We start from the raw sequence: 9,139 nt of genomic DNA on the forward strand, positions 1-9,139 counted from the left end.
GCCACTGCCAGGAGGGCACAACTGCAGCTCTGCCCCTCTCTATTTTTTTTAAAGGCTTATGTTATTTGAAACATTTCTATTCCACTCTTCATTGCAAAACACAATTCTGTAATGGGTAACAATAAAGCATGAATAAAACAAAAGGATAAATATCAACACAAAGCAATGCTGATCAGTTAAAACAGCCAGTCTGACATTATGCTTCTGCAAAAGCCTGGGTGAATAATCAGATCAACAACATCAGCATCAATTACAACGCAGAAGGGAAGGCAAGGCAACTTTCTTGCATTGCAGCTGCTCCTACCTTGTAGTTGGCTGTGTTTCACTGTTGGTCTGGTTGGTATGGGGATACCAAGTGAGGCATGTTATGGATAGCATATAGCCAGGACAACATGCAAATCAACCCACAGAGTTACCCTATGAGACATTGCTAGCTAGAAAAGCCAATTTGCCATTGAAAAGCACAGTATAAAGACAGAGTATGAGCCACAAACAAGTACAGCACCCTAAGAGCTGTTCCCAGTGTGAGAGTCAGTGTGGTGTAGTGGTTAAGAGCGGCAGTCTCGTAATCTGGTGAACCAGGTTCGCTTCCCCGCTCCTCCACATGCAGCTGCTGGGTGACCTTGGGCCAGTCACACTTCTCTGAAGTCTCTCAGCCCCACTCACCTCACAGAGTGTTTGTTGTGGGGGAGGAAGGGAAAGGAGAACCTTAGCCGCTTTGAGACTCCTTAGGAATATCAAATCCAAACTCTTTTTCTTCTTCCTCCCTTTATCAGTCAGTAGTAGCGCTGCAGTCAGTTTATTGCACTACCAAGGCATGATCTGTGAATGCATATGTTTAGGCTTGCAGTGTCAATATTTTAAAAGTATGTCTGAGAAATTACATATTAGCCACTGTCAATAAGCCTAATGAGACTCGGTTTATACTTTAATGTTATAGATTTTCCATTGTAGAACTCTCAAATGTGTAATTAAAAGGTAATTCCAGTATTTTTAGACCTCTCGAATGTATAATGAAGTCAAAGTACCTGCCACATTCCATTAAAGTATAAATTATACAGGTGTGGGGATGGAGTGTAATATCTGCACAAAAATGATAGCTTTTTTTAAAAAGGCATATTTAATGTCTCAAACAGAAAGCAACACCTGGGGCTTTCTCCCTCATCATTTTTGTAACAACAAATTTTTAGAAAACTAAACAAATACAATTCTCATATCAAGTGTCAAGACACTTCAAGATAAAATAATAATGATAGTGCTATAAACCTTTGGAAATGAAATTGTATAATGGGAGGGATGATAAAATCCTGATTATAGTATGAGTGTGACATTATAATTATCAGTGTGAGAGATACTGGCTGTGACAATAAGAGAATTTGTGAAGAAGGACTGAGTATGAAAAGTGCATACATAATTTGCAATTCATGGCACTGCTGCTATTCATTATAGTACATCCTGTTCATTTGATTATAATATATAATTTTAAACTGTGCTTGGAGACTGGCACATCCAGAGATGGTAACTGCAGGTACCTGGTTTTCAAACCAGATCAACCTAGCAACCCTTCATTGAGAACAATGGTGATGGCAGGCAGGATTACCTCAAAGACACCTTGTCCACCTTTACCAGCATTCACCTGCAATCTGTAGTTATAATGGGCTGCTACGTGTATTCTAAATTGCACACCCAGACTGAAGAGATGTAGAATCAAGTTTCATAGAAGGGGTTTGTGCACATATTCAATGGCATGAAAACAATTGCCTTGGAATGATATGAATATGTAGGGCAAAGGTGGATTTCAGTGTGGTGGAAATGATTTGAGCACACATTCATATTAATCCAGTTTCCAAGGCACTTGTTGTCTGGGCAGTCTGCTGCCTCGTATCTAATAGATATGGGTTGTACCCAACAGCACCCAAGCAGAAGGCAGCTTGCCCAATGGCTCTTTCCCATCACCTCCTGTATCTGCAGAACTGAATCTCCAGAGAGACAGAAGGATGAACCTACTGAACATTGTGAATTGTGTCTGCAGTGGGAGAGGAGACTTCCCCAAAAGTTGATGTAGGAGTCATGCACCACTGCGGCCCCATAAGACATAGCCCACAATCTTTGGTAAGGCACCCATGGCTTTCTGGAGAGGCTTTTATTTGAGGGGGCGGTTGTGGTACTGGAGGCTGCAGAGGGTAGGAGGGTAAGGCAAAGATCTGTTGCTGAAGCCTGTCTTCCACTTTTGCAATGTTGGATACAACCCACATACATTAAATAGGAAGATCACTGGGATTATTTCAGGTAATCCTTGGTGGAGGGAGAGAACTCCGTTCTTTAACAAGGGAGAATTTGTGGGGACTTATGCAGTCATACCAAGGACTACTGTCGTCCTGTAGGCTGCCTAAGGTGGCTGTAAGTAAATAGGCAAAATATACAAATTTAAATAAATTCTAAATATAATATAGATATTTGTTTCTTTGTTTTAAAAAAGTGATGTAGAGACAATTCCTTGCAGAAAGTAGTTTGATAAATACAGCCATGGGCAAACCACAAACAGGCATGCATTGTCCATTGCTCAACACATTGTCCAGTACCCATTTCAGCGAAGGATATGCACTGGAGCTTCAATGGAGATGGAGGCTCCATCCTTTCTTGCTTCTCAGCTGGGTCCTGATTTAGACAGGTGCTTCCAGAAGGTCCCCTCTCCTGAGCAGACACACGCACAACTAGCCAGGCTTTTTGTTGGTAGCCTTGAAGCACCTGCCTGTGGTGCTATCATCTCTGCTTCTGTGGCCCTGAGGGTGACTAGGAGGGTGGGAGAGCTGGACAGGAACCCAGGCAACTAGCAACCAGTGTGTAGACCTGTGCCTTGAAGTTGGGTCACTGGCAGAGTTGGGGTTTGTTTGGGGAATCCTGTTCCTCTTGCTCCTCTAAGGATACTCTCATTCTTCAAGGTCTGTGCAGGGCTCAACTGTGACACCCATTTTCAGATAAATGTTATTGCTAGGGGTGCTTAAGAAATTAATTCATTTCAAGTTCTGATACAAACTAACCTTATCAATTAGAGTAATTGTGTAGACGGAGCTTAGTTACCAGCAGCTTTCACGTTTCTTGATTATTCTAACAGTGTTCTGAGCTGGGAAATATATCAAAAATATTTAAAATGCAGATTTTGAAAGAAAACATATAGAAACTTGTATGTTGAGAGAAAATACATTTAAAATGTTTACTTAAATATGATTTTTGTACAGATTTTTATTCTTTTTTAAAACAAACAAACACTAATTAATGGAGTAGACACAGTGAACAAAGTGACACAGTTTGGAAACACTGATTTCCCCATCTCTAAATATGCTTGTTTGCTATTCAGTCTATTGCAAAAGTCTATTCCTAGGTATTTTCAGAGAAATCATAGACTGAGATTTATAAATATAGACCACTAGAAATATAGGAATTAGGGTTATTAGATTTATTTGAAAAATCAGAAATATTGGCTAATTAAAACTTCCTCACATTGTAATTTAAGTCCCTTGTTCCATTTTTTAAAAGTGGACAAATTGCATTATTTTGTAATGGAATGTCTTTCAGTAATCACCCTCTGAAGCAATGAAAATAACTGCTAATTCCCACAATTGGATCCATTTATTGAAATCTCTGCTGCAACTCTATTGACTTCAGTAGAGCTACACTGAGGATAAATAAGCTCATTGCACCAGTAGCACATTTGCTTCTAACAGACAAGAAAATTATTTTGCAGCTGTGAAGACTGCTGTTTGGAATGTTGAATCTGAATCTCTACATTCTTTGGTGGAAGCTGGAATGTTGTAGAAGCAAAGAGATTGAGCATGTTTTTAGACTGTCTGTATTTTCAAGTGGGATTCACCCACATATTAGCAATCTCTTGAGCAGCAAGCATGCTTCCACCCTGAAACTGGATTCTTTGCCATAATGAAAGTGAAGGGGAAATGCATTGGAAAGTGTTGGGTAGCATTTGCTTTGTGCAATGCCATCTTACTTACCTGCAAACAAACTGAAATGAATGCTTGATAAATAGCCAACATAATTGCAACTCTCTGCAACCTCTTTTCAAACAAATCAGGATGATTGCTCAATAGAAGGATTTATATTGTACACGCAGGTCCAGCTTACCTATCTTTGGAAATTGTTTGTTAGGTGAGCGTTCACATAACGAGCCGACAATTCCCCTTGATTCCTATGGAAACCAGTACAAGTACTCTGGCTTCACCTCAGATCATATAAATCTTTCGCCTTTTACCTGTGAAACATTTCTGATCCATTATTTGTCCAATCTCCCCACCCCCACCCCCCCGCATGGTTTCTTCCGGAAATGACTGCAGCCAACCAACAAAAGAGAGAAATAGGGGGAAATGATTTGTCCTATCTCTCCTTGGTTTCTCCAATCTCTCCTATTCCCTGATTTGTCTGATCTCTCTCTCTCTCTCTGCCCCCCACCTAATGCCATGGTTTCTGCCCCAAAATAGCTGCCACCGACAGGGCCTTCTTAACTGTTGGTGCTAGGGGTGCACATCACAGCCGAGCAGAGCAGAGGCCATTGGAGTGCCGCAGGCAGCTCTTCCCCAGACTCCAACAATGGCTCCCAAGCCGCCTGCAGCAGAAGAGCCTGTAATCCTCTGACGGGCTCTACTCCGCTTAGCTGTCAGCTCTTGCCCCAGCTGCATGGCGCTAACTGTTCCAGCGCCGTGCCCGGAGCGCCGTGTAACATTGTGGGCGCTGCGCGATGCATCCCGTTGCATGTGCTAAGCTGCAGGTTTCTTTGCTGGCTTTTCCGCTGTCGGCGCATGCTCTCAGCGCCGCCCAACGTGGGGTGCCAGCGCAGACCAAAGGGGAATGCAAGCGGCAGCGGAGGAAACATCTCTGGACGGGATCCACTGCACGACGACAGCGCTGATGGCAGCAACAACTCCTAATGAATAGGTGCGCATGGATCCCTTCTGGAGATCAGGAATCCAACAAGTTATCTGGAGCTCAGTTCTAAAACACACAGCACTGATATAATAGTGTTCAGTTTTACTACCAACTACCTCCAACAGAAAGCTGGGAGCACATGTAAAAGTGTTCATGGTAGAGTCTGAGGCAGAATTCCCCAGGATCCCAGAAGTCCCAGAATGTTTTCCAGTGCCCAAACCTGATCCTGGCACAACTGATGAAATAGTAGAAATAATAGGGCCTCCCCTCGTCCTGGGGAAAAGGTGCAAAAGTAGAGTTTGGGAAGCAGTCACTCAAGACTTTCCCTGCACTCCAAGTTAGTGCAGAGAAATGACACACGAATAATAATATTGGCCCAACTCAACACTGGCAATGGATCGGCACCCAAAATCTCCCATTTGATACATGGAGCCAGTTACTTACAATCAACAAAACAAAGACAGAGAGTAAGATGTAATAATTGGGAAATAGTAAAATATTAGAAGTAATTTAAAAATAAGTTCAGGGAAAAACAAAAATGATAAGAACATAATATGTTCAGTTGGAAGAATGTAAGGTGTGAAAACAAGCAGGAGATGTTATTGCATAACAAACCAGGAGAGGAAGGTGAGAGAAGTCAGAAGTTGGGGGGGGGGGGACTATATTTTTGTCTGTGTTTGAGACAATGTTATTGTGATGAACATAAAATTACAAAACTTAATAAAAAATGTTTTAAAAAGAAAACAAAGACATTTGCACCCACTGTATTCATGCTGTAAGGGACCACCAAGAGGTGGTGGAAGGAGCGAGCCGCATTCCAGTGAGTGAGCCTGTCCCTGGCTCTAGGACTGGGGTAGTCCTCTCCCTGGTCAGAGCTGAAGGAGCTCAGGGGCAGAAGGATGAGGAGAGAGAGGCTGGGGAAGAGGAAACAGGTTGGAAAAGGCAACAAACCAGCTTAGGTTAGGTTGATTTTCAAAACTATTGGGATGTATTTTATTTTTTTAGAGTAAATGAAGGGATTTTACTCCGCTGAAATTCATCATTGACAACTTTAAAAAGGGACACAGGTAATTTTCTCCTGTGATCTCTGCTGTGGTTGATTTCAAATACTGCACACATATATCTTAATCAGGTATTTGACTCTGAAAAGCGTTAGCAGAGACATTAAATTTTAAATTAAAAGGAAACCGAAGGAAAATAGAAGATCAAAGAAGACTTAATCCTAATAACACAGGGGCAGTAAATTGTAGACCGATGGTGGACCTTGAGAAAGGCCCCCACCCAAACTTCTCCCTTTGAAGCGACCATCCCAGCTGAAGGAAGGTAACTAGGAAATACTCTTGTATTTTCAGAGGGGATGACAGGCTCAGATACCTCACAAGTAAACCTTAAACGCTACATCACAATGATAGCAGCAATATAGTTGTACACTTTATGCCTGAAGGACATCTAGGTGAGTATCCCTTGCTTGGCTGGGAAGAAAATTTATCTTGTGTTCCGTCTGCAACTCACTGTGCTAAGACTCTTTCAGGTTGCGGAGGCAGAGTTGTCAGAAGAGGCCCTATTCTGCATCACCACAATGAGGCTCAGCTGCAGGTAGGAGAGCACGTCTTTCGTTCCAGCTGCACTTTCCTTCCGGTTCCCTGGAGTTCTCTGTACCTGAAGTGAGAGTCACCTGCATGTGGACTGTGCTGCTTCAGGTAAGTTCACATTCCACCACTCAGTGGTCTTTTTTAAAGGCAATGTTGTTGTTGTTTTGTATTGGTCTCCAATTTTTCCCATTTTCTTTTCTCATGTTCTCTTCACAGGTCTCTCCAAAGAGCACTACTTATCATCTTAAGGTTTTTTTTCCCTGAGAGAACATATGCAGAACATATGCAGATACTGGTGGTCGGCGCTCCTGGTTCCCGGGATGGGGTTCAAGTCCCTACGGTGTCCTCGCTAACTTCCAATACAACTATCATGCCCCTCTATTTTTCCCTATATCCCTCACTTCCCAAAGTATTAGCATGGGAAGGTTTTTGGGTAGTGATTTCAGTGAATAAGCTTGGTTCTGAACTCCACCAAGGCATCTAAGGACCTATTCAAGCAACCTTTGCACTGTTCCTGCTGCTGTAACGATGCTCCCATGATGCATCACCGGCATCTGTCAACAGGCTGGATCGTGTGGGTGCTTCCTATCCTAGCATCCCAGGTATGTATGTATGTATGTATGTATGTATGTCTGAATGTATTTCTATACCGCTTTATATTTTTAAGAAAATCTCAAAGCGGTTTACAGAATATTGAAACAATCTGAAGAAAGTCAAATATAAAGTATATTCTGTCAGATTTTAAAAAATGAGATGCTGACACAAATGCAAATGCAGAATGAAAAAGTTGTAGCAGAATTGGGGAAGAACACAAAAATGGCCACAGAAATATCCAGCAAATTAGAAGCTTTGGACATTTCTGTGAACAACCTGGAGGCCAAATCGCAAAATATTGAAAAAGAGAACAAATAAATTAGTGGGGAACAAGAGATAATAAGGGAGGGGGGATATGATAGGTTTAGCTGGCAGACAGGATCAAATTGAGGATTGTCTCGCAGTCAAGCCAAAACAATTGTGGATTGAGTGGGAGAGGATGTTGAAGGATCTATTGACAGTTGCTACAGTTTCTATATCAGCTAAGGCTTAGAAACAGCCTGGAGACTGTTTGGTAACTTTAAACTCTAAGAAATTGAAGGACGCTATAGTCCAGAACAATTATGAAAACAGATTCCAGGTTGATGGAAATTCTGTGTTTAGAGAGATACCTCCTCGTTTGCTTCAAAAATGCCAGAGGTACTGGTTCCTGACAAACGTCTTGATTAGAGTTACAGATAGGTAGTCGTGTTGGTCTGCCATAGTATCTGAAGAAGTGTGCACGCACACGAAAGCTCATACCAAGAACTAACTTAGTTGGTCTTTAAGGTGCTACTGGAAGGAATTTTTTTTGTCTTGATTAGAGTCAATATTAAATTTAGATGGGAATTTCCAGAAGGAATTTCCTTTACATACAAGAAAAAAAGATATAGATTGGTAAATGAAGAGCAGGCGCAGGAATTCTGGCTAAGACATAGCAGAGATTTGGGCAACCCATACACTCCACAGTACCTGCTGGGAGCAGTAGGAGGGGCAGGGGAAGGAGCAACAGCGGGGGAGCAGATAATTTAGATAACCAAGAAAACAAAAACTTTAGAGAAGACTTTAGGGGAAAAGACACAAACAGATATAATGGCAAACTTAAAGGTACTGAGCTGGAACGTAAATGGTCTAAACCAGCGGTTCTCAACCTGTGGGTCCCCAGATGTTGTTGGCCTACAACTCCCATCATCCCTGAGCTCTGGTCTTTCTAGCTAGGGGTGATGGGAGTTGTAGTTCAACAACATCTGGGGACCCGCAGGTTGAGAAAGGCTGGTCTAAACAGTAAAGTAAAAAGGAATAATGTCATGAATATACAGGCTCCCAGGGAAGAAGTACAGGCAGAGGGAGAAGGCAGACAGGAAGAGAGGGGGTTAAACGCAAGACTAGATGAGTACAATCAGGAGTCCTCTCCCCAACCCTCAGGAATGTCAACTGGAAGCAACCTTGATGGCAGACAAGCAGTGGAGTTCAAATTACAGAGAAGTAGCAGCTGTATGGAAGCTCCGTGTCTGGGAATGAGGAAGGGGAGGGGGCTGACCCCCTTAGTCCCGCTCTCATCAAATAGAAGGCCTTCAGGACAGATCACGTCACAAGAGGAGGCTGGGCTGCTTTTGGTTTCACTGGAAGAAGACTCGTCAGTAGGAACATCTTCACTGATGGACCGAGGGCAGCGTTCACCGCTCCATGAACTTTGTTGGTTTTTTTGCAATAAATAATTTTTCTAATTAACCACACTCGTTTGTTTCCAAGAGTCCCTGACAAATAGAATTGAACATATAATTCTCAGACAAAATTTATATGTAATTTGTCTTTAAGAAACACATATAGTGAGCAAACATAATGGGAAGGTTCCAATATGCCTTCATTACATATCTCTCGGTGCCAGGCAAAAACATTCCTCTTCTCCCAGGCCTTTGGCTCATTAAATAATCTATGGCCTTTTAAGCTGGGAAGGTTAGGGCTACTCTGGTGTGCATTTTTGTGTTTTTATATTGTAAACTGCACTGTGATCTTCGAATGAAGGGTGGTGAAGAAGA

General features: G+C 42.2%; 1 long non-coding RNA gene across 1 annotated transcript; it reads left to right on the plus strand.

Moving 5' to 3' along the window:
• Nucleotides 1-5,788: 5,788 nt before the first annotated feature.
• On the plus strand, nt 5,789-8,827 carry LOC309369458. The gene is made up of 3 exons (XR_014168152.1): nt 5,789-6,635; nt 6,744-7,129; nt 8,526-8,827. It is a non-coding gene; the product is annotated as an uncharacterized lncRNA (long non-coding RNA).
• Nucleotides 8,828-9,139: the final 312 nt, after the last annotated feature.

Source organism: Podarcis melisellensis, assembly GCF_964234715.1.
Source record: "Podarcis melisellensis genome assembly, chromosome: 4".
Classification (NCBI taxonomy): domain Eukaryota; kingdom Metazoa; phylum Chordata; class Lepidosauria; order Squamata; family Lacertidae; genus Podarcis; species Podarcis melisellensis.